General features: G+C 43.5%; 1 protein-coding gene across 1 annotated transcript in view; it reads right to left on the bottom strand.

Annotated features, from left to right (window-relative positions):
• Positions 1-25,397, bottom strand: part of LOC130368457 (syncytin-A-like) — a 68,653-nt gene extending 43,256 nt beyond the window's left edge. Inside the window, exon 1 of the mRNA XM_056572136.1 lies at positions 25,304-25,397. The gene's annotated coding sequence lies outside the window, so the exon portion shown is untranslated. The remainder of the gene's footprint in view (positions 1-25,303) is intronic.
• Positions 25,398-26,079: the final 682 nt, after the last annotated feature.

The raw sequence follows: 26,079 nt of genomic DNA, 5'->3' as shown, positions 1-26,079 counted from the left end.
TATAAGGTCTCAAACTTTAATCGCGATAGAAATGATTACCAATGCAGACAAGTACATAAATGGCCTAGACCGAATATACATAAGAATAACAACAAAATCGATGTCCTTACATCTGACCAGCGAATTGAGATTACTGACGAAGTTCTATGTAATTCCAACACCCCACAGATATTTAAACATGCTACAACAAATTCTGAACGCAAATTTGAATATCCACGGACCATAATGAACTCTACACTTCACAAACAATATAAAAAGCCATATAAATCCTCTACTACTCAGAGACCTACAGCTGTGGGTGGTGTCCCCAGTGTTGTTTCTGATGGTTTAAAGAGACAGGGTGCAACACTCGCCAAACAGAATACAGTAATACCTATAGGTTCACCTAAACAAATAATCCATTCGAATATTGATAAAATGATACCAATTATTAATGAAATACCGGCGCCCAATATGGTTTGTTCTCTACTTCCCCCACTTATTCTTAATTATTCTCTTCCAACTATTACACATAACATAATACCGCCCTCTATAGTGCCCGATCAGGTTGATATATCACTTGATACATCACTTCTTACTATACATGAAACTTCACATCTTAACCCCTTCAGGACCAAGCCTATTTTGGCCTTAAGGATCAGAGCGTTTTTTGCAATTCTGACCACTGTCACTTTAAACATTAATAACTCTGGAATGCTTTTAGTTATCATTCTGATTCCGAGATTGTTTTTTCGTGACATATTCTACTTTAACATGGTGGTAAATTTTTGTGGTAACTTGCATCCTTTCCTTGTGAAAAATCCTAAAATTTTATGAAAAATTAGAAAATTTTGAATTTTTCTAACTTTGAAGCTCTCTGCTTGTAAGGAAAATGTATATTACAAATAAAAAAAAATTTATTCACATATACAATATGTCTACTTTATGTTTGCATCATAAAAGTGACGAGTTTTTACTTTTGGAAGACACCAGAGGGCTTCAAAGTTCAGCAGCAATTTTCCAATTTTTCACAAAATTTTCAAACTCACCATTTTTCAGGGGCCAGTTCAGGTTTGAAGTGGATTTGAAGGGTCTTCATATTAGAAATACCACACAAAAGACCCCATTATAAAAACTGCACCCCCCCAAAGTATTCAAAATGACATTCAGTCATCATTTTAACCCTTTAGGTGTTTCACAGGAATAGAAGCAAAGTGAAGGAGAAAATTCACAATCTTCATTTTTTACACTCGCATGTTCTTGTAGACCCAATTTTTGAATTTTTACAAGAGGTAAAAGGATTTCTCTTGAGTAAGGACATACCTCATATGTCCATGTAAAGTGTTCGGCGGGCGCAGTAGAGGGCTCGGAAGGGAAAGAGCGACAAGGGGATTTTGGAGAGTACGTTTTTCTGAAATGGTTTTTGGGGGGCATGTTGCATTTAAGAAGCCCCTATGGTGCCAGAACAGCAAAAAACCCTCAAATGGCATACCATTTTGGAAACTAGACCCCTTGAGGAACGTAACAAGGAATAAAGTGAGCCTTAATACCCCACAGGTGTTTCACTACTTTTGCATATGTAAAAAAAAAAAAAATTTTTTCACTAAAATTTGCGTTTCCCCCCCCAAATTTCACATTTTTCCAAGGGTTCATAGCAGGAAATACCCCCCAATATTTGTAACCCCTTCTCTGAGTATGGAGGTACCCCATAAGTTGACCTGAAGTACACTACGGGCAAACTACAATGCTCAGAAGAGAAGGAGTCATATTTGGCTTTTTGAGAGCAAATTTTGCTCGGGGGGCATGTAGCATTTAGGAAGCCCCTATGGTGCCAGAACAGCAAAAAAAAAAACATGGCCTACCATTTTGGAAACTAGACCCCTTGAGGAACATAATAAGGAATAAAGTGAGCCTTAATACCCCACAGGTGTTTCACGACTTTTGCATATGTAAAAAAAATATATTTTTTTCCCACTAAAATGTGTGTTTCCCCCCAAATTTCACATTTTTGCAAGGGTTAATAGCAGAAAATTCCCCCCAAAATTTGTAACCCCATCTCTTCTGAGTATGGAGGTACCCCATAAGTTGACCTGAAGTGCACTATGGGCGAACTACAATGCTCAGAAGAGGAGTCCTATTTGGCTTTTTGAGAGCAAATTTCGCTCGGGGGGTATGTCGCATTTAGGAAGCCCCTAAGGTGCCAGAACAGCAAAAAAAAAAAAACACATGGCCTACTATTTTGGAAACTAGACCCCTTGAGGAACGTAACAAGGGGTACAGTGAGCATTTGCCCCCCACTGGTGTCTCACAGATCTTTGGAACAGTGGGCTGTACAAGTTTTCATTTTCACGGACCACTGTTCCAAAGATCCGTCAGACACCTGTGGGGGGTAAATTCTCACTGCACCCGTCATTACATTCCGTGAGGGGTGTCGTTTCCGAAATGGGGTCACATGTGTTTTTTTTTTTTTTTTTTGCGTTTGTCACAACCGCTGTAACAATCAGCCACCCCTGTGCAAATCACCTCAAATGTACATGGTGCACTCTCCCTTCTGGGCCTTGTTGTGCGCCCCCAGAGGACTTTACGCCCACATATGGGGTATCTTCATAGTCAGGAGAAACTGCATTACAAATTTTGGGGGGCTTTTTTCCCTTTTACCTCTTGTGAAAATGTAAAGTATAGGGCAACATCAGCATGTTAGTGTAAAAAATTAAAAATTTTTACACTAACATTCTGGTGTAGACCCTAACATTTCCTTTTCATGAAGGGTTAAAGAAGAAAAAGCCCCCCAAACCTTGTAACGCAATTTCTCCCGAGTACGGCGATACCCCATATGTGGCCCTAAACTGTTGCCCTGAAATACGACAGAGCTCCAAAGTGAGAGCGCCATGTGCATTTGAGGCTTAAATTAGGGATTTGCATAGGGGTGGACATAGGGGTATTCTACGCCAGTGATTCCCAAACAGGGTGCCTCCAGCTGTTGCAAAACTCCCAGCATGCCTGGACAGTCAACGGCTGTCCGGCAATACTGGGAGTTGTTGTTTTTCAACAGCTGGAGGCTCTGCTTTGGAAACAGTGGTGTACCGGACGTTCTTATTGGGGGAGGGGGGCTGTGTAGGGGTATGTGTATATGTAATGTTTTTAACTTTTTATTTTATTTTGTGTTGGTGTAGTGTAGTGTTTTTAGGGTACAGTCACATGGGCAGGGGATTACAGCGAGTTTCCCAGTGCAAAATTTGCTGCATCTCAAACTTGCAGCGAGAAACCCACTGTAAAACCCTCGTCCATGTGAATGTACCCTGTACATTCACAGGGGGGGGGGGGTGCACCAGCTGTTGCAAAACCACAACTCCCAGCATGCATGGTCTGTTAGTGCATACTGGGAGTTGTAGTTTTGCAACAGCTGGAAGAGCACAGATTGGAGACCATTATACAATGGTCTCCAAACTGGGGCCCTCCAGATGTTGCAAAACTACAACTCCCAGCATGCATGGTCTGTTAGTGCATGCTGGGAGTTATCGTTTTGCAACAGCTGGAGGCACACAGGTTAGGAAACACAGAGTTAGAAACAGACAATGTTTCCCAACCAGTGTGTCTCCAGTTGTTGCAAAACTACAATTCCCAGCATGCCCAGACAGCTGAAGGGCATGCTGGGAGTTGTAGTTCGGCAACATCTGAAGGGCCAGATGTTGCTGAACTAAAACTCCCAGCATGCCTGGACAGTTAGTGCATGCTGGGAGTTGCAGTTTTGCAACAGCTGGAAGAGCACAGATTGGAGACCATTATACAATGGTCTCCAAACTGGGACCCTCCAGATGTTGCAAAACTACAACTCCCAGCATGCCCAGACAGCCAAAGGCTGTCTAGGCATGCTGGGAGTTGTAGTTTTCAGACTCCTAGAAGCAGCAGTGAAGATCTTCACTGCTGCTTCTGAGGACCACATACTTACCTGCCGGTCCCGTCGCTGCTCGTCCACGTGGCCGGTCCCACGCTGCTCCTCGGTCCCGCCGCTGGTTCGGGTAAGTCCGCCGGTCCCCACGTGTTCCCCCACCTATGCCGCGAGCCCCCGCAGCCATCGTCCCCCGTTCTGCCCGACTTCCAGGGGCGGGCAGTGTGGGGGATCTGAACTTTCACCCCAGGTCACTGTGATTGGTCCACAGGGACCAATCACAGTGATCGCTGACCAGGACATCAATGGATGGTCCTGGGGCTGAAGCAGAAGTTGTCCCCTGCTGGAAACAGCGGGACTTCTGCTGGTTAACCCGTGCGATGCTGCGCATCGCCGGGTTAACTGAATGTCATTTATAAACGCCGGGATGCGCGAACGCACTGCACAACCCGGCGTTTATATATGACATTCTGCGGGAAGGGGTTAATACTACTGTTATCGAAGAACACATTTTTGAAGCCCCCACACTGTCCTCTGTTTCTTTGTCTTCTTCTTTTTTAGTCTCATGCCCTTCTCCTGTCCATGTTGTTCACACAACACTCGGGGTAAAGACCCCTCCACTATTGCAACAAACTGCGATTACAACACACAGTCTGAACACAACCCAATCTCTAGACCACAAAAATCCCCAACACGCGCTCATCACTCAGTATTTTCCACCTCTATTGGACAAACCATGTCACAAAAAAGAAAAATAAATTAAGAGGATGTAGAAGTGGTTGACCCTCTAAACATAGGGGATCCCCCAACCCTATCTCCTCTTCACAAACAGGAATTGAAAAATAAAAAATATTTTTTTTTTTAAATTTATCTAAGCATATGTTGTCTGATAGTGAAACTAGTCTACTCTCCAGAGGCTTGTCCTTTTGTCCAGTTACTCGTCCCAATGATTTTCAGTTATTCTTAGATTTGAATAACTATATACATAAATTAACTTTAAACTGACATTTTTCTCTAATAGAGAAAAATAAAACTAATATAGAACAACATCATGATATTTCAGTTACAGTACCTTCTAATATTACATTTATTACCCCTGAGGTTAAACATGTCCAGGTTAATCCTGTTTCTAACTTCTATCCTTTACATCATAGAGGAAACTATTTAGAAACATTTTATTCTATGGTAAATAAAGATTTTAATTCTTTATGTGAGAGGTCTATTATATATAAAGACAAAGATAATATTTCTACAGCAGAAAGAAATGCCATTAGATCACTACAAAATAATAGTGAACTTGTTGTCCGCCCCGCTGACAAGGGGGGTGGTACTGTAATACTCGATCGTGATGACTACATAGCAGAAGCTATGAATATTCTTTCTGACACGAGTTATTATTCGATTTTATTGAGTGACCCCTCTACTATTTATTTTAATATGTATTCATCATTAATACAGAAAGCTGTGGACCTTGGTCTGCTGAATAAGAGAGAGCATATTTTTCTAAATATTAAACATTATAATATTCCCCATTTTTATTATTTACCTAAGTTACATAAGAGTCCCACTAAACCCCCTGGTCGCCCTATAATTTCAGGTGTTGGCTCTCTCACAGCCATTTTATTGATCTTTTTTTACAACCTTATGTCTTAAATTTATCCTCCTATTTACGTGATTCTACCCAGTTAATTTATGAATTAAATAATATTATTTTACCCCCCACTTTTTCTTTTTTAACTTTAGATGTCTGCTCTCTCTACTCAAATATCCAAATAGACTTGGGTCTATCAGCCATACATGATAACATTTCAAATGATGCAACACTTAGCACTGATCAATCCGCGTTTTTGTTAGATTCTATTCGTTTTATTTTAGATCACAACATTTTTACATTTAATGAAGTTTTGTATAGGCAGACCAGGGGCTGTGCCATGGGGACTCGTTTCGCCCCTAGTTATGCTAATCTATTTATGTGGTGATTCGAGTCCCTAGTTATGGCACAGTCCCCTGCATTTATTGAGTTTGTTTGTTTTTTTCGGAGATATATTGATGATTTATTTATAATTTGGAGTGGCTCTTTTTCACAGGCAGAACAATTTGTTAGTGAATTAAATCAAAATTCTTGGGGGCTCAATTTTACTATGCAATATTCGACAGACGTAATCCAATTTTTGGATCTGGAAATATCCAGATCCGATCTTGGACACATCAGTACTAAAACTTTTTTCAAAAAAGTAGATATTAATAGTTTTTTGAGCTATGAAAGTGCACATTATCCCATTTGGCTCCATGGTGTCCCTTACGGCCAGTACCTGCGCATCAGAAATAACTGTACATCAGATGACAGTTTTGATGCGCAGGCTGCTGTCCTTAGGGGGAGATATCGAGAAAAAGGTTACCCCAATAAATTGCTCTCCGATGCCTACAAAAAGGTCAAAAGAAGAACTCAATTGGAATTGGTCACTCCTAAATTACCGTCCACAAATAAGATATCATCTCCAAAAACATTTAACCATAAATATAACTTTATTACCAATTTTAATAACGAAGCCACTAACATTAGAAAAATATTATCTAAACATTGGCCCATCTTCTGTAATTACCCAATACTTAAAAATCTTCTCCCCACCACTCCTAACATTACGTTCAGAAGATCTCGTAATTTACAGAATTGAATTGCCCCAGGTAAATTTAAATCTAGATCTATGGACGCAGTTCAGACGGTGGCTATTAGCTCTCCGTGCGGCAGATCTCGTTGCATGTGCTGTGATTTAATCAAACCTACAACAATATTTAAATCAGCGCATACACCTAAAGAATATAAAGTCAAAGGTAATCTTACCTGCGATACCAATTTTTCCATATACCTACTGTCTTGTCAGTGCGGTTTGCAATATGTTGGCCGCACTGTACAAACAGTTCGGGCACGTATGAATCGTCACAGATGGAATATCAGACATGGGTACATGCTGCACACTATTTCTAAACATTTTTTATTAAAACACAATAGTTGCATAGATTCTTTAAATTTGATTATTTTGGAATCGGTTCCTAAAAATAATTCAAATAGGTTCCAATGTTTAATTAACCGTGAGAGTTTCTGGATTCATAAGTTAGCGACTTTATTTCCGCACGATTTGAATGAGACAATTGAAAATACCCGTTGATCTTATTAATTATATTTTATTTTTTTATATATATAATTTATATGTATACATATATTTCTTTTTTCCATATTTTTTATTTATATTTAATATATTATTTGCCCCTACTTGATAATTCTTATTCAAACCATGCGGATTATTTCTATACCCTTTGATTAAAATTGGATTTACTTGTTGATGATAAATTTTACTTTTGGGACCCTATTTATACTAAACGTTTTTCCAGCCTGTTTTTATTTCCTTGTTAACTCCTATTTTTTCCCCTGTCTGATATTCCCTGTGTAAACCATGCAGTTCACTTTACAAACCATCTGGTTAAATTGGATACGCCCTGTGGGAACCTCACTCTCAGTCTAGATTTATTACCTAACTCACACCATGCGGTTATTGGTTTTATTATTATTTTTGTTTCGTTATTTTTTTAATTTTTTTATATTTTTTCTGATATCTACGGTTGTAATTAATACTTTACTATGATCAGTGTTAAGTGTTATAAATGTATATGTATGATCATTGTTAGTTATACATTTTATATTGTCCATTTTTTATGGTCTGTATTATATTTTAATTATGCACTTTATGGATTAATCCCGTGTGGGTATATAACCCTTGTACAACTGCCGTGTGTTAAGCCTGATGAAGCCGCGCAAGTGCGGTGAAACGCGTTGCTAATAAACCTCATTCTCTTACCTGGGCTCCGATATCTTCTCCATGGTCAGCGCCGAAAATCCAGTTTTTTCCTGAAGTCACATATAGTTACAAAGTTAGTACGGTCGAAAAAAGACATATGTCCATCAAGTTCAACCAGGGAATTGAAGGGTAGGGGTGTGGTTTTATTCCACGTATTCCCCAGGAAGGCTGCAGACAACAGGATTGTGATCCTCAAAATCACATGCAATCAGCATAGTTGTGTATGTCCTCACACAACTCAGCAGGGTGAGCATGGATATTTTATCTTCCCCCCTCCCCCACCCTCGTGCTGGCTTTACTCCACAGGGAGCGCCTTTCCTCTTTTCTTTTCCAGTTTTCATGGAGTAAGCTATGATGCAATTTCTTTAAGAATGACTTTAAGCAGTTCATCCTCTGTGTGACTCTTTTTGCAAAGGTAAACCATGTGAAGAACAGCCTGACACCGCCGTGCCCTGCACACATGGTATGCTGAAGGGCTACTGAGACTTGTCCGGGCAGTGGAGGCTGAGGACACGGTGGAGGATGAGGAGGAGTCGCACACTCTCACAGGACCAACGGGCTGACAGTGTAGAAGTGGAAGCGGCGTGACCTGTCCAAGTTGGGGTTGTGGCTGTGCAGGAACCACATTCACCCAGTGAGCCGTAAAGGACATGTATAGTTACCTGACCATAGTTACAGCTCCAGACATCAGCGCTGCCGTGCACTTTGGTACACACCGACAGGCTCAAGGACTGGCCCACCTTCTCTTCCACAAAATTGTGCAAGGCTGGTACTGCCTTTTTTGCAAAGAAATGACGGCTTGGACGTGACTTTTCTTGGATTGGGAGGGTCAACATTATCAAAATGAATCTTTTGCCTCGTCTTCTCTATCTCTTTCAAACTATTCCTGTCCTCCTCCCCCACACGTTCTTCACTGCCCTGGATAGAATGTGGCCTAAATATGTGTGGGGCTCGGAGTGCTCTGGTGCGTCTGAGGGGGGTCTGGCTCTCCCCGACCCATTTCTCTATTACCTGTCCGCGGTAGCCATGAGAATATTGAATTGGTTCCACCACTCTAAGGGGAAGCTCTGGGTGCGCTTGGAGACCCTCTTGGCACCTGTCCCGCTCACTTCGCTCCCCTGGCTGCGAGTGTCGTATTGGACATCCTCTCGAATGGCGAGCCTCCCGTTTGTGGCGCGGTCTGTGCTCCGGGTGTGCCATCGCTTTTTTGACAAGATGGGTCTCCTGCGCCCCAACGGCTCCCTCACGCCCATTCGTGATAATCCCGATATCCCCCCGGGTGCGGTAGCTGGTCCTTTCTGGGTAAGGTCAGGGGGACGGTCTTTGTTTGCGCCCACGTTCTACACTCAGGCTCCATTAAACCATTGGCGGAGATAGTTCCAGGTGGTCTCCCTGCTCCCCTTCACTTATGGCAATATTGCCCATTTTTACTCTTATGGCAATATTGCCCATTTTTATGGCAATATTGCCCATTTTTACTCTAATTGCCCATTTTTACTCTAACTGGAAGCAGGTACTGGACCTTCATAGATCCCCGCTACCCTTTGAGTCCCTCTGTTTGAGTACTGACCCCCCTGGTCGTTTGGTCTCTGTTCTCAATGCCCTCTTACGTGATCATACCTGCTCTAAACCTTTGGCTCATCAGGGGGGATGGTCTCGGGAGTTGGGCTGCACTCTAGCCCGGCAGGATTGGACCAAGGCTTATGCCCTTTGTCATGGTGCCACGGTCTCGGTGAAATTACAAGAGACCAACTTTAAAGTGTTGTCTAGATGGTAACGTGTACCTGCATTGTTGCACCGATTTTATCCCTCCATCTCATATGTATGCTGGAGGTGTGGCGCTTCTCCCGGGACCATGTCTCATGTTTGGCTGGACTGCCCCCTTCTTCTCCCATTTTGGTCGGGGGTTCTGGAGATCATTAGGAGGGTGACGGGCATTGCTGTTCCCCGTTCCCCACAGGCTGTATTGCTGTCCATGCTCCCGGGCTCGATCAAATCCTTGAAAGCAGGCCTGGTGTGTATTCTTCTCTCCTTTCATACCTAGAAAGTGGAAATCTGCCCAACCCCCGACAGTTTCTGACTGGGTCCGTGAAGTAATCTATATACATGGGATGGAGGAGTGCATGGCGGAGACGGCGTCCAAATCTGAGCGTTTTTTGCTGCGATGGATGCCATGGTCTGCGTTTTTGGACTCCCCCGTCTGCAATGCCCTACACCTGTCCCCTTGAGGTGGGGTCTTGTGGATGCACTTTTTGGGAACTGGTTGGACGCCCCTGGCTTTGGTGGTCCCTCTCCCCGGTAGAGTTCCTCTCCCTTTCCCCTGGTTCCCCCTCCCTCTTTCCTCCGGTGTGTCCTTCTGTGTCCCCCCTTTTCCTTTTCTTCCCCTCTCCGTCTCTCTTTTCTTCGGTTTGTGTTGTTTAGTCTCCCCTTCTCGTTGTGATTTTTGTTTGATTTAGTTGATATGTTACGGGCTCATAGTGTCTTTCCATGCCCATATTCCGCCTACTGATCATTTATTGTCTGTCCGGCTTGATTATGCTGGCTTACTTGCTCTCCTGTTTCTTATTATTATTTTCTGCATTGGCTGCTACACGTCCCTTTCTTGTGTGCGGGATGACTGGGGGACGTAACTCCCAGGACTTCTCTTATGCCTATTTGCTGCCTTTAATTGCATTTCCTAAATGTCAAGGTATTACTGCCATCTCATGCAGATTTGTTTATACATGCTTTCCTGTCAGAGGTTGTTTATCTTGGCGGATGACTTTTCTAATGTTTTTGTATTACTATTGGTCCTTAATAAACTTTTTTGAATTCGAAAAAAAATAAAAATAAATGACGGCTTGGTACTCTCCACCTCGGCTCAGCACAAGACATCAGTTCTCTGAAAGGTGCAGAGTCCACCACTTGAAAAGGGAGGGACTGCAGCACCAGCAACTTAGACAGGAGCACATTCAGCTTCTGTGCCGTTGTATGAGTGGGTGCATACTGTTGTCTCTTGGACATGGCTTCGCGGATGGATTGTTGGCGGAATGGCTGACTATAATTGGGAGAAGAAGGAGCATCTGGAGCAAGAGAAGGGGGGTATGACACACAGCTCCCTTCGGCTGAAGTGGTGGAGCCTTGGCTGGCTGAAGGAGGGAGCGACTGGCCACTGGGCGATGCAGCAGGCTGGACCACTACATTGGAGCCACAGTTCTCCCAGCCAGCTTTATGGTGGCGAAGCATGTGTTGACGCAGGGCCGTGGTGCCAACATTGGGACCCTGGCCATGCTTCACCTTCTGCCGACATATCTTGCATGTGGCTACATGAACCTCCTTTGATGAAAAACTGCCACCCCGCCGAGTAGCTGATTTTTCAACCAACAGTCTGCACTAATTGACTGCTACTGCCACCATCTCCAGGAACCCCAGTTCCACTTCCTTCGGGAAGGTAGGCTGCCGCGAAGCAGGTGGTCTCCCCCAGGCACGTTTGGCTCCAGAATTTCCACTTCTGCCACCATGCTGACTGCCAACCATGCTACCGCCTTGCTGGCTCAGCGTCTGCCTCAAGGGCAACCTGCAACCCTCTTCTACTGATGATGATGAAGCCCCTTCGGCACCTGGCTCCCAATTGCGATCGGCTTCATCATCATCGAGTTGTGTCTACACATCACTGATGTCCTCCTCAGGTTCCTCAACAGTGTCTGCTTCAGTACCCTGAACCCTGGCAACACCGCCTCCCATGTAACTCGCCTCCTCACTACTTGGCCACCTAGAGGAGGAAGCAGCGCATGTCTCCTCCCCTTCTTGGCTGGGCAAGTGGAGCTGAACACACAGCATAAGATACTTCTGTAGGAAAGGGAACAGCAAAGGACAGAGGCAATGAGAGGACAGGGACTGCTCCCGGGCCAGGCCAACTGAGGGTTGTGTCTGAGGAACCCACCGACTGTTGACTGGGGGCTATCAGATGTCACTTGTGATGAAGTGGATGACTGTTAACCAATCGACAATGGCAGATGGGTTGCTGGTCGAAACACGACCGCTAGCTGATAATGGGAGCTCAGGCCTCACACTGTGACTCCTGCTGCCACTCGACCCCTAGTCTGCTGCGACCTCTGCCTGAAGGATTTAGGCCTCTGCCACTCCTCTGTGCATGTCCTGGCACTTCTCTGCCTGATATACTTAGTGCTTATATGAGAGAAGTACAATACGCTTAACTACTCATTAAACAGTATTTGTTTAGAAAAGCAGCAGGTGATTACTTTTGCTTGGACTTTCACAGTGTGTAGGCCCTTGACAGATTAACAGGAACAAAATAGTACACTACTTAGATGTAGGTATGCTGTATGCACTGATGAGGGCAGAAAAATGCACTGCAATATGCCAAAAAAACTGTCTTTTTGTAAAACACCAGCCGATGAGATCTATTTCTTGGACTTTCAAAGTATGTAGGCCCTTCTTAGATTAACTTGTTCAAAATGGTACACTACTTAGATGTACCTATGTGGTATGCACCTATGAGGGCAGAAAAATGCACTACAGTCCGCTGAAAAAACTTATTTTTGCACAGCAGCAGGACAACAGTGCAGCACCACAAAAAAAAATAAAGTGTATTAAACCCAAAATTGCACTCTGTCACAGAGTATTAACCCCTTAAGGACACAGCCCATTTTGACCTAAAGGATGCGGCCGTTTTTTGCAAATCTGACCTCTGTCACTTTAAGCATTAATAACTCTTGGATGCTTTAACTTATGAATTTGAATTCCAAGATAGTTTTTTCGTGACATATTCTACTTTATGTTAGTGGTAAATTTTGGGCAATACTTGCATAATTTCTTGGTGAAAAATTAAAAAATTTCATGAAAAATTTGAAAATTTAGCATTTTTTTTTACTTTGAAACTCTCTGCTTGCAAGGAAAATGGGCATACCAAATAAATTATATATTAATTCACATAAACAATGGCCCTTATTTACTATTGCAAACCCAACATGTTTTGTCAGGTTGTGCGCCAGAAATTCTGTCTGCGCCAGAGTTTGCGCCAAAATTTGGCCAGAATTGAAAAAACCCTGACTAACTCTCCATTTTGCAAAGAAAACCCAAAAGGGGGCATGGCCGCCGGTAAAAGGAGCATGGTCTCCGAAAAGGGGCGTGTTCCCAACATTTGCACAAAAACACAACATATCTACTAAGGTTTCCACATAAAATGTAGTGGATTTGAGCTGAGGAAAACCCTACAGATCAGAGGATGTGTAAAAAAAAAAGAAAAGTGCAGGGAAAGTGGAAAATGTAGGGAAACCTTAGTAAATACGGTGGAAAATAAATTGTAGGGAACTAAATCCCACAAAGAAACCTACACTCCACTCTTAGTAAATGAGGGCCAACATGTCTACTTTATGTTAGCATCATAAAGTTGAAATTTTTTTACTTTTTGAAGACATTAAAGGGCTTCAAAGTTTAGCAACAATTTTCCAGTTTTTCATGAAAATTTCAATATCAGAATTTTTCAGCGACCAGTTCAGTTTGAAATGGATTTGAGAGACCTTTCTGTGAGAAATACCCCATAAATTACCCCATTATATATAAACTACACTCTCAAAGTATTCAAAATGAAATTCAGAAAGTTTGTTATACCTTTAGGTGTTTTACAGGAAATAGCAGTAAAGTGAACGAGAAAATTCAAAATCTTAACATTTTACACTAACATGTTCTTGTAGACCCATTTTTTGAATTTTCACAAGGGGTAAAAGGAGAAAAAGCCCCCCAAAATTTGTAACCCAATTTCTCTTGAGTAAGGAAATACCTCATATGTGGATGTAAAGTGCTATGTGGGTGCACTAGGGGCTCAGAAGGGAAGGAGTGACAATGGAATTGTGGAGAGCAAATTGAGCTAAAGGGTTTTTGGGAGGTATGTTGCATTTAGGAAGCCCCCATGCAGGGCCAGCGTTAGGGCGGGGCATCCTAGGCAATTGCCTAGGGCCCCCATCCAAAAGGGGGCCCCTGAAAAGCTTTAAGGGATTACTAACAATACTGCATTTTGCGCAAAATTGCGGTAAAATCGCAGCGTTTTTGCCGCGATTTCGCGCAAAATGCAGTATTCAGGGCTTAAGGCACTAACACTCCTCCCCCTGTCCTCAGCATTCTGGAGGAGCACTGCTTGCACTCCACTAATCAGACGTCACCACGCTTAGGCAACGCTGCACTAGTAAACCCCCCTCACATCCTCATCATATTTAGTGGAGGAATGAACACTGCTTGTGCTCCACTGCTCGGTGCCCCGGTGATCGCTGCCAGCACTTTTTTTTTTCTTCCTTCTATTAAGTGCAGCCCTGCAGGGCTGAGGAGGCCAGGGGCTGCGGGGAGCTCCTACTGACATGACCCTGGCGCAGAAGCAAGGCAGCCTAAGCCAACCCGATCTCCAGCAATCATCTCCTGGGGGTAAGGAGAGGCTTTGGGTTGGGGATATGTATTGTGTAGGTGTGTATATGATTTTTTATGTGTACATGTATTATGTGTGCATGATAGATGTATGTGTATGTATGATGTGTGTATGTGTGTTAGATGTCTATGTATGTATGTATGTATGTCTATGTATGTATGATAGGTGTATGTATGAGGTTTGTTACAGTGTGTCACCCTAGTAGTAAGGAGATTTCATGAGGAGGAGGTTTGTTACAGTGTGTCACCCTAGTAGTAAGGAGATTACATGAGGAGGAGGTTTGTTACAGTGTGTCACCCCAGTAGTAAGGTGGGAGTCAAGGGGCGGAAAAATTAGCTTTTGCCTATGGTGGCAAAAAAGGGGGGCGGGGGAGTAGGGGCAAAAAAATTGCTTGCCCAGGGTCCAATCAAAATTAAAGATGGCCCTTGCAGTATTGGTAGTGGTGGATCGGGGGGTGGGGGGGGGGGTTATGTTGGGAAGGCGGGTGGATTAATTTCCCCATCACTATTAAGGACATCCCTTTCCCTATACTGCCAACCTAATGTGGGGGGAACTATACTGCCAACTTAATGTGGGGGAACATACTGTCAACCTAAAGTGGGGGAACTATACTGCCAAACTAATGTGGGGGGGAACTGTGATGCCAACTTAATATGGGGGGGGACTATGCTGCGTACTTAAAGGGGTAGTCTACTGCCCCAGTGTTCAGAACATTTTCAGCAGGCCAGGGGCGGGCGAGGTGGGGGAAGGGGGTGGCAACAGCTGGAGGCACAAAATGGGTCGGGTCACCTGCGGATCTGCAGATGTTTCCGGCACGGAAATTCAATTTTCTGTGTCCGCACAGAATGCATGGCTGTCTGAGATGCTGCATTCCTGTGCAGTCCTAGTGGCGGCATATTATGTCGTTGTCCTGCAGTTTGCAGAATATCTGCACGGAGATTCTCCATGTGGAAATTCTGTCTGCCTTATAGTATATGTGGGCGCAATTACTGATAGGTAGCATTGAGATCACTGTTTATCTGTGTGCGGTGACTATTACTGTATAAAGAACAAGGTTACAATATAAGGTTAGGGCTACATGGCAAAAATGGGTCGCACAGTCAAAGATCGCCATGTTGTTCTCCTTGAATGGTGCTGAATCTCAGCTAATGAAAGTAAATGTGGTCACACAGAGAAATCCAGCACAAATCAGCTCTTGCTCTTTGGGGGGTTTATTAAACCCATAAAACAGCATCATAAAATGTATGGCTTTCTGTGACCCTGTGGTTTCCTGTGACCATCCATTTTATGATGCTGTTTTGCGCTGGATTTCTTGTCCTTACAAGTTTCTGTTGCTCCACAGCTGTCCGTGCACTTCGTTCTTGAAAAGGGGGGAGCTGAGCTGATCTGCACTAAATGGTGTCACATTCTGACCCCCAAATTACCACAGCCACAAATTCATCCTGGATGGAATTATTACATTTCTCATGTTGTAGTCGCAGCCATTTGTGGTTTTCAGCTCAATCGCATTTACTCACATTAGCCAAGATGCAGCACAATTCAGGGGGCGCAACATAGTGATCTTTGATCACGCAATCTGGGGGCCCCTTTTTTCATTTTTGCCCAGGGCCTCACTTAGTCTAAAACCGGCCCTGCCCCCATGGTGCCAGAATAGAAAAAAAAAAACACATGGCATACTATTTTGGAAACTACACCCTTCAAGGAGCGTAACATGGGGTTCAGTAAGCCTTACACCCCACAGGTGTTTGACGACTTTTCGTTAAATTGGGAGGTGTAAATGAAAAAAAAATTCCACTAAAATGCTGGCTTTTCCCCAAATTTACAATTTTTACAAGGGGTAATAGGAGAAAATGCCCCCCAAAATTTGTAACCCAATCTGGGTATGGAAATACCCCATGTGTGGACGTAAAGCACTCTGCAGGCAAACTACAATACTCAGAAGAGAATGAGCCACATTTGGCTTTTGAAAAGCAAATTTTGCTAAAATGGCATTTGGGGTGCATGTTGCATTTAGGAAGCCCCTTTGGTGCCAGAACAGAAAAAAAAAAGCCCCACATGGCATACTATTTTGGAACCTACACCCCTCAAGGCAAGTAACAAGGGGTACTGTGAGCCTTAATACCGTACAGATGTTTGACGAATTTTCACTTAATTTGGATGTGAAAATGAAAAATTTGATTCTTTTTCACTAAAATGCTGGTGTTACCCCAAAGTCTTCATTTTTATAAGGGGTAATAGGAGAACCCCCCCCCAAATTTGTAACCCCATTTCTTCTGAGTATGGAAATACACCACCTGTGGACGTCAAGTGCTTTACTGACGCACTACACTGCTCAGAAGAGAAGGAGCGCCATGGAGAGAGAATTTGGTTAGAATAGAAGTTGGGGGCCATGTGCGTTTAAAAAGCCCCCATGGTGCCAAACAGTGGACCATTTTTACGGACCACTGTTCCAAAAAATCTGTCAGACACCTGTGGGGTGTAAATGTTCACTGCACCCCTTATTACATTCTGTGAGGGGTGTATTTTCCAAAATGGAGGGGAGTCCACTGTTCTGGCACCATGGCGGGCTTTGTAAACGAACATGACCTTCAATTCCAGGCAAATTTTCTCTTCAAAAGACCAATGGTGCTCCTTCTCTTCTGAGCATTGTAGTTCGCCCGTAGAGCACGTTACATACACATTTGGGGTATTTTCTTACTCAGGAGAAATGGGGTCACAAATTTTGGGGGGCTTTTTTACTATTACCCCTTATGAAAATGAAAACTTTGGGGTAACACCAGCATTTTAGTGAAAAAAATAATTTTCATTTTCATGTTCAACTTTAACGAAAATTTGTCAAACACATGTGGGGTGTTAAAGCTCACTATACCCCTTGTTACGTTCCGTGAGGGGTGTAGTTTTCAATATTGGTTCACATGTAGGTGTTTTTTTTTTTGAGTTTATGTCAGAACTGCTGTAACTATCAGCCACCCCTGTGCAAATCACCAATTTAGGCCTCAAATGTACAGTGAGGATCAAAAGTTTGGGCACCGCAGGTAAAAATTTGTATTAATGTGCATAAAGAAGCCAAGGAAAGATGGAAAAATCTCCAAAAGGCATCAAATTACAGATTAGTCATTCTTATAATATGTTGGGGTAGCTTGGGGGTACAGGGTGAATAGAGTGTAGTATTAACTCTTGTTTAATTTATTTATCAATGATATAGAGGATGGTATTAACAGCTCTGTTTCTATCTTTGCAGATGACACCAAGCTTTGTAGCACAGTACAGTCTATAGAGGATGTGCATAAGTTACAAGATGACTTGGATAGACTAAGTGTCTGGGCATCCACTTGGCAAATGAGGTTCAATGTGGATAAATGTAAAGTTATGCATCTGGGTACTAATAACCTGCATGCATCGTATGTCTTAGGGGGGATTAAACTGGCAGAGTCACTGGTAGAGAAGGATCTGGGTGTACTTGTAGATCACAGACTACAGAATAGCATGCAATGTCAGGCTGCTGCTTCCAAAGCCGGCAGGATATTGTCATGTATCAAAAGAGGCATGGACTCAAGGGACAGGGACATAATACTCCCCCTTTATAAATCATTGGTACGGCCTTACCTGGAATATGCTGTTCAGTTTTGGGCACCTGTCCATAAAAGGGACACTGCGGAGTTGGAAAGGGTGCAGAGACGCGTGACTAAACTAATATGGGGCATGGAACATCTTAGCTATGAGGAGCGATTAAAGGAGTTACAATTGTTTAGTCTTGAGAAGAGACGTTTAAGGGGGGATATGATAAACGTATATAAGTATATTAATGGCCCATACAAAAAATATGGAGAAAAACTGTTCCAGGTTAAACCCCCCCAAAGGACGAGGGGGCACTCCCTCCGGCTGGAGAAGAAAAAGTTTAGTCTCAAGGGGCGACACGCCTTCTTTACCATGAGAACTGTGAACTTATGGAACAGTCTACCTCAGGAACTGGTCACAGCAGGAAAAATTAACAGCTTTAAAACAGGATTCGATACATTCCTGGAAGAAAATAACATTAATGCTTATGACGAAATATAAAATCCCATCCCTTCCCCAATATCGCGCCACACCCCACCCTTCAATTCCCTGGTTGAACTTGTTGGACATATGTCTTTTTTCGACCATACTAACTATGTAACTATGTGCCAATGCTTGCTTAGTACGGCCTGGATGTGACTGTGGGCTGAATTATATGAGTGATGAAATTTTGATTCATCTTTTTGTCGTCTTCTGGGTTTGTGGCTGTATGGGTTTTTGATTTTCGGCAGTCTTCTTGTGTGAGATCCTTTGTTCTATTGTAGGCCTCTCTGAGAAGTGGTGTTGGATACCCTTTTTCTTTAAAACGGTTATATAGTATTTTGGCTTGGTTGTAGAAGTTGGTCTGGTTGGTACAGTTTTTTCTAATGCTTCTGTATTGACTGTATGGTATATTCAGTCTCCATTGTTTGTGGTGGCCGCTGTTAAATGGTATGTAGCGGTTAGAGTCAACCTGTTTGAAATGAGTAATGGTGTTGATAGTCCCATCTTTATGACTGATTTCCAAATTGTTTCTGGGCTGGTGGGGCAGCACAGAAACAATTTCTGATGAACTGCCTTGAACTCACCCTCACCAACAACTTCTTTCAGTATAACGGTGCCACCTACCACCAGACGCAGGGCACCGCGATGGAGACACGGGTGGCACCGTCATATGCAAACTTGGTAATAGGAGCCTTTGAAGAACGCTACATCACCTCCCAGGACATCTTTACCAAACACACCATAATCTACCGTCGACATATAGATGACCTATTCCTACTATGGGATGGACTACCTGAGCTAATTGAAGAACTCATCCGCAACATCAACACCAATGACTGAGGGATCAATCTCACCACGAACCATTCCATGGAAAAAATCCAATTCCTCGATCTGGAAATCAGTCATAAAGATGGGACTATCAGCACCATTACTCATTTCAAACAGGTTGACTAACAGCTACATACCTCTTAACAGCGGCCACCACAAACAATGGAGACTGAATATACCGTACAGTCAATACAAAAGGATAAGAAAAAACTGTACCAACCAGACCAACTTCTACAACAAAGCCAAAATACTATATAACCGTTTTAAAGAAAAAGGGTATCCAACACCACTTCTCAGAGAGGCCTACAATAGAACAAAGGATCTAACACAAGAAGACTGCCTAAAACCAAAAACCAATACAGCCACAAACCCAGAAGACGACAAAAAGATGAACCAAAATTTCATCACTCATATAATTCAGCCCACAGTCACATCCAGGCCATACTAAGCAAGCATTGGCACATACTACTCACAGACCCATTCCTTAAAAGCACTCTTCCCAGAAAACCAAAGATCACCTACCGACAGGCCCCCACCATAAGAAATATGGTGGCACCCAGCAGACTCAACACAATAAAAAAATTCAAGGAAGCACCACCGCCAAAAAAGGCTCTTACAGATGTGGAACCAAGAGATGCCTCTGCTGCCAGACCATCGCGCACAAAAAGGAGCACTTCAAAAACAATACCACCGGAGAGTCATTTGCCATCAAGTATCACCTCCCTTGCAAATTTCAATTCGTCATATCTGTTATCATCTGCATCTGCGGCCAACAATATGTCAGCAGGACCACTCAAGAGCTACACTCAAGACTGAACAAGCACAGGAACAATATCAAGCGGAAATACCTACTGCACAGTGTGTCCAGACCTCCCTGAAGAAACCAATCCCATCACAATTTGTCCCATCGATTTTGTCCCCAGTCACAATCAGAATAGATTCCAGACCCTCACAAGAAGAGAGATATTCTGGATTTTTAAACTCAACATGCTCCAGCCCCATGGGCTGAATGAAGACACCGAACTCATCAGATGAAACCACATCCCCACATCCCACACGCCACACTCCCCTCCCCCCCAACCCACCTCCATCCCCCTTCCCATCATCTGCACCCACATCTACTTACTAAACTTATTCTCCCATGCCCCCCCTCCATACAAACACTAAAACATCAACTCCACAACACCACTAATACAGCAACTTATATGGATACCTTGTTAACCTAGTGACACCGTTCTGTCCATCATCATTAACATACTACAAGCAAACTACAAACTAACTATATCTCCCATCTACCAGCAACGGAACTTGATCCAGCTTATAAGTCCCCCATACACCACACAGCCAGACATTCCTCTATGTAGCGATCCCACTCAGCCTCGCTCACTTGCATAGGCTGTAACCAGCCTATTGTAATCAATGGGCAAAATGTCATAATGTTATACCCACACAGGACTCAATCTCCTCTGTACACGATCCCACACCCGGGTTCAGGGGGCGGGTTTCCCGACAATTTTTGAACTTCCAAAACTGTATATATACCTGATTATGTTGTATGCTATGTAAAGGACCTGAAGAAGAAGGAAAACCTTTGAAACGCGTTGTCCTGTTCACACTGCATGTTTTATGAATTAATAAAGCCTGTTATTTGCACTATACTTGGGTGTGCGCCTCCTAGCCAAAATTGGATTTTTCTGCGGGAGCTCGGCGGGAACCTGGCCAGGGGCTCACAGAACCAGCTGTTTTCTCCTATTCCACTATAAAGAGATACTTGTACAAATATGGTCTTCATGGAAGAGTCATCAGAAGAAAACCTCTTCTACGTCCTCACCACAAAAATCAGCGTTTGAACTTTGCAAATGAACATAAAGACAAGCCTGATGCATTTTGGAAACAAGTACTGTGGACCGATGAGGTTAAAATTTTACATTTTGGCCGGAATGAGCAAAGGTACGTTTGGAGAAGAAGGGGAACAGAATTTATTGAAAAGAACCTCTGTCCAAATGTTAAGCATGGGGGTGGATCAATCATGCTTTGGGGTTGTATTGCAGCCAGTGGCACAGGGAACATCTCACGAGTAGAAGGAAAATGGATTCAATAAAATTTCAGCAAATTTTGGATGCTAACTTGATGCCATCTGTGAAAAAGCTGAAGTTAAAGAGAGGATGGCTTCTACAAATGGATAATGATCCTAAACACACCTCGAAATCCACAGGGGATTACATCAAGAGGCGTAAACTGAAGGTTTTGCCATGGCCTTCACAATCTCCTGACTATGAATAGACTTTAAAAGAGCAGTGCGTGACAGACAGCCCAGAAATCTCAAAGAACTGGAAGACTTTTGTAAGGAAGAATGGGCAAAGATACCTCAAACAAGAATTGAAAGACTCTTGGCTGGCTACAAAAAGCGTTTACAAGCTGTGATACTTGCCAAAGGGGGCAGTACAAGATACTAACTTTGAAGGGTGCCCACACTTTTGCAGGTGCCATTTTTTTGTTTTCTGTTATTTTGAAAGTGTAAATGATGGAAATAAAATCTAACTTTTGTTGACAGATTATAAGAATGTCTAATCTGTAATTTTATGCCTTTTGGAGATTTTTTCCATCTTTCTTTGGCTTCTTTATGCACATTAATACAAATTTTTACCTTGGGTGCCCAAACTTTTCATCCCCACTGTACATGGTGCACTCTCACACCTGAGTCTTGTTGTGCGCCCACAGAGCATTTTACGTCCACATATGGGGTATTTCCGTACTCAGGAGAAATTGAGTTAAAAATTTTGGGGGTCTTGTTTTCCTTTTTCCTCTTGTGAGAATGAAAAGTATGGGGCAACACCAGCATGTTAGTGTACATTTTTGATTTTTTTACACTAACATGCTGGTGTAGACCTCAATATTTAATTTCCATAAGGGGGAAAAGCCCCACAAAATTTGTAACACAATTTCTGCCGAGTATGGATATACCCCATATGTCCTAAACTGTTGCCGTGAAATACGACAGGGCTCCGAGGTGAGAGAGCGCCATGCACAGTTGAGGCCTTAATTCGGGATTTGCATAGGTGCGGACACGGATACAAGCGTTACTCTTGCCTCCTCCACCACAAATACCCTATGCCAGTGTTTCCCAAACAAGATGCCTCCAGCTGTTGCAAAACTCCCAGCATGCCTGGACAGTCAATGGCGGGAGTTGTTGTTTTGCAACAGGTGTAGGCTCTGTTTTGGAAACGCATTTTTATTTGGGGAGGGGGAGATGTAATTGTGTAAGGGTGTATATGTAGTGTTTTATTTTATAGTTTGTGTAGTTAGTGTTTTTAGAGTACATTCACACGGGCGTGGGTTTACAGCGAGTTTCCCACTGGGAGATTGAGTTGCGGTGGAAAATTTGCCGCAGCTCAAACTTGCATTGGGAAACTCACTGTAAAGCCCCGCCTGTGTGAATGTACCCTGTACATTCATATTGTGGGGGGGGGGGGGGTGTTTACGGGCACAAACCTCCGACTGTTGCAAAACTACAACTCTAAACGTGAACCGACAGACTGTGCATGCTGGGAGTTGTAGTTCTGGGAAAACACTGAATTAGGTAACAGACTAACTCAGTGTTTACCCACCAGTGTGCCTCCAGCTATTGCAAAACTACAACTCCCAGAATTCACTGACAGCTGCTTGTTGCCGGGCATGCTGGTAGTTTTGCAAGATCTGGAGGGCCACAGTTTCAAGACCGCTGCACAGTGATTTCCAAACTGTGGTCCTCCAGATCTGGCAAAACTACAAATCCCAGCATGCCCAGACAGCAAATGGCTGTCTGGGCATGCTAGGAGTTGTAGTTTTGCAACAGCTGGAGGTACACAACTTAAACTCCCAGCATGCCCAGACAGCAGTTTGCAGCCGTCATGCTGGGAGTTGTAGTTTTGCAACATCTAGAGGACTACAGTTTGGAGACCACTGTGTAGTGGTCTCGAAACTCTGGTCCTCCAGATGTTGCAAAACTACAACTCCCAGCATGCCCAGACAGCCAATGCCTGCCTGGGCATGTATGGAGTTGTAGTTTTGCAACATCTGGAGGATTACAGTTTGGCGACCACTATACAGTGGTCTCAAAACTGTGGTCCTCCAGATGTTGCAAAACTACAACTCCCAGCATGCCCAGGCAGGCATTGGCTGTCTGGGCATGCTGGGAGTTGTAGTTTTGCAACATCTGGAGGACCAGAGTTTCGAGACCACTACACAGTGGTCTCCAAACAGTGGTCCTCCAGATGTTGCAAAACTACAACTCCCAGCATGCCCAGACTGTCTGGACATGCTGGGAGTTGTAGTTTTGCAGCAAAATGGCTGCCGATTATATAGGGCTGTGACATCACAGGGGTCAATGAATGCTCATCCCGCATGTGATTCAGGGTCATCACGCCTACCTCCATTCCCACCTTCCCAGCATCCCCTGCCCCATGTAATGACATGTGGATCTGCCATTTTAGGTGTCCCGGAGCCTCAAACGCTGTTATATAGAGTTTAATTAAGCGATTTGCGCAATAGAATCGCAGTGATATTCGCATTCATTGCAAATCGAATAAATCATGAAATTCGTAACAAATTCAGGTTCATCTGCATTGATTCGCTCATCTCTACCTGTGAGTCATCAAATGTAACTGTATCTAATCACTTATATGGTCTTCAGAGCCTGTATATATATCCTTCTTGTATACTGGCATTTTTTGCTAATATTGGTGCCAGTACACAGGATTTGGTCAGTAACAGTATGATGGTAATATGTATGGTCATAATATTCCTCCTTGTATACTTGAATTATTGGTAACACAGGTCTCACTATAGTGGATTTGTTCAGTAACAGTATAATGTTTATATTTCCTACTTATATACTAGTGTTATTTGGTAACTGGGAGGGACATTTATCAATGTTTGCGTATGTATTCCTTTTTTTAGTACTTTTTTCTTAACTTTTTTTTTGCTTATGTGTGACTTATTTATCAACTGGTTTAACCTCTTCAGGACACAGGGCGTATGGATACGCCTTGCATTCCGAGTGCTTAAGGACGCAGGGCGTATCCATACGCCCGTGGGAATTCCGGTCCCCACCGCTAGCCGGTTAGGGACCGGAGCCGGATGCCTGCTGAAATCGTTCAGCAGGCATCCCGGCATATCGCCCAGGGGGGTCATTATGCCCCCCCATGTCGGCGATGGCCACAGATCGCTGGACAATTCAGTCCAGCGATCTGCGGCGATTCCGGGTCAATCGGGTCTCCAGTGACCCGGTATTACTGGCTGATCGGGGCCGTCAGAGCCTGCAGGGGTGATTTACCGGCCGACAAATCAGGGCTCCTGCTGTGGGTGTCACTCTCGCAACCGCTCTGCCCCTCTTCCGGAGGACGTGAGCGGGTGCGGGAAGAAGACCCCGGGTGCTGGGGACCCCGATCCCTGGCGTCCCTGTTGGGATCGGGGCCCCAGGAGCGACGGCCGTGGCGAGGGACTGACCTGCAGGGAGCAGCAGCAGGAGGTGAGTGACAGCCTCCTGCTGTTGCTTAGCAACAGCTCCCAGCATGCAAAAAGGGCATGCTGGGAGCTGTAGTTATGCAACAGCAGGAGGCAGACCACCTCAACTCCCAGCATTCCCTTATGGGCATGCTGGGACTTATAGTTTTGCAACAGCTGGAGGCACATTTTTTCTATGGAAAAGTGTACCTTCAGCTGTTGTATAACTACAACTCCCAGCTTGCACAAACATCTAAAGTGCATGCTGGGAGTTGTAGTGGTGCATCTGCTGGTTGCATAACTACAACTCCCAACATGCCCATTGGCTGTCGGTGACTGCTGGGAGTTGTAGTTTTGCAACAGCTGAAGGCACACTGGTTGTGAAACTCATTTTTTTTTTTTTACCTAACTCCAACTACAACTACAACTCCCAGCATGCACCATATATGGAGGCACACTGGTTGTGAAACACTGAGTAAGGTCACAAACTCAGTGATACATAACCAGTGTGCCTACAGCTGTTGCAAAACTAAAACTCCCAAGTGTGCTGAACAATTTAAAGTGCCAGCAACGTGCCATAAGTAAATAGGACCAATATCTTAAAAACGCACACAAAACGGATCACAGAGAAAACCAGATATAATAGTGGCATAAAACAGTGAGACTCCCTCCGCTCCCCAGTTACCCACCAGACCTCCAACGCGTTTCACCCAACGGGGCTTTATCCAGGAGTGGTGGGCAACTGGGGTGGGGTACCTTATATATGCACAGCCGACCAATCGCAATGGTTACACAAGAAGAGATAATTACCTGAACGCCAGTATGCACTCCGGCGCCATTACTGTCCTCGACCGCCGCTACACTGCACCACTTCCGGGTATGATGTTTAGAATGTAAAAAAGAGCTACGGCAAAATGGCCGTCCCTAGACCCTAGATGCCAAAAATGCTTGAGACTACAAAAAAATGTCCGCCGCGCATGGGCAGTTTATGAAGTGCTATGTTAGCACAATAGACATCAGAAATATGGCCGCATACATACAAACAGGTAGGCTACATAAAAATGGAGGTCCTGAATGAGAAAAGTGATATACTAGATTTCTGAGTTTTATATATAAATAAATAATTGTAGCAGCGGTATTTGTAAGGAGGACATAAAGTGCAGAAGTGCATATAGTAGGCATGGAATACATGCAAAGAAATGACTAATACATATATATATAAAACCACATAGGAAAAATATAGGAACTTCATGATAACAAATATGTAAGGTAAAATACGGGAATATATTAACAAATAAAAAATGTAATAAATAAGATATAAAATATGCAACAAGGGACAAAATATACATATATTAAGAAATATATATGAAAAAATTATTATTGTTTTATAAATAATAATGGGCAGTGAATGTGCTGCAAAATGGATATATAATACAGTGTAATAAGAAAGGGAAAGAAAAAACATATATATGTACACGTAAGTATGTAGGTGCAAACACATCACCTATATATGTGTAGAAAATCAGTGAAGGTGTTAAAGTGTGAGAACTGTGTGAGCACATATGTGTGAAAGAGTGATAAATTGC

Source organism: Hyla sarda, chromosome 1 (genome assembly GCF_029499605.1).
Source record: "Hyla sarda isolate aHylSar1 chromosome 1, aHylSar1.hap1, whole genome shotgun sequence".
Lineage (NCBI taxonomy): Eukaryota > Metazoa > Chordata > Amphibia > Anura > Hylidae > Hyla > Hyla sarda.
Note: the sequence above shows the minus strand (reverse complement) of the source record. Positions and strands in the feature narration are given on the sequence as shown.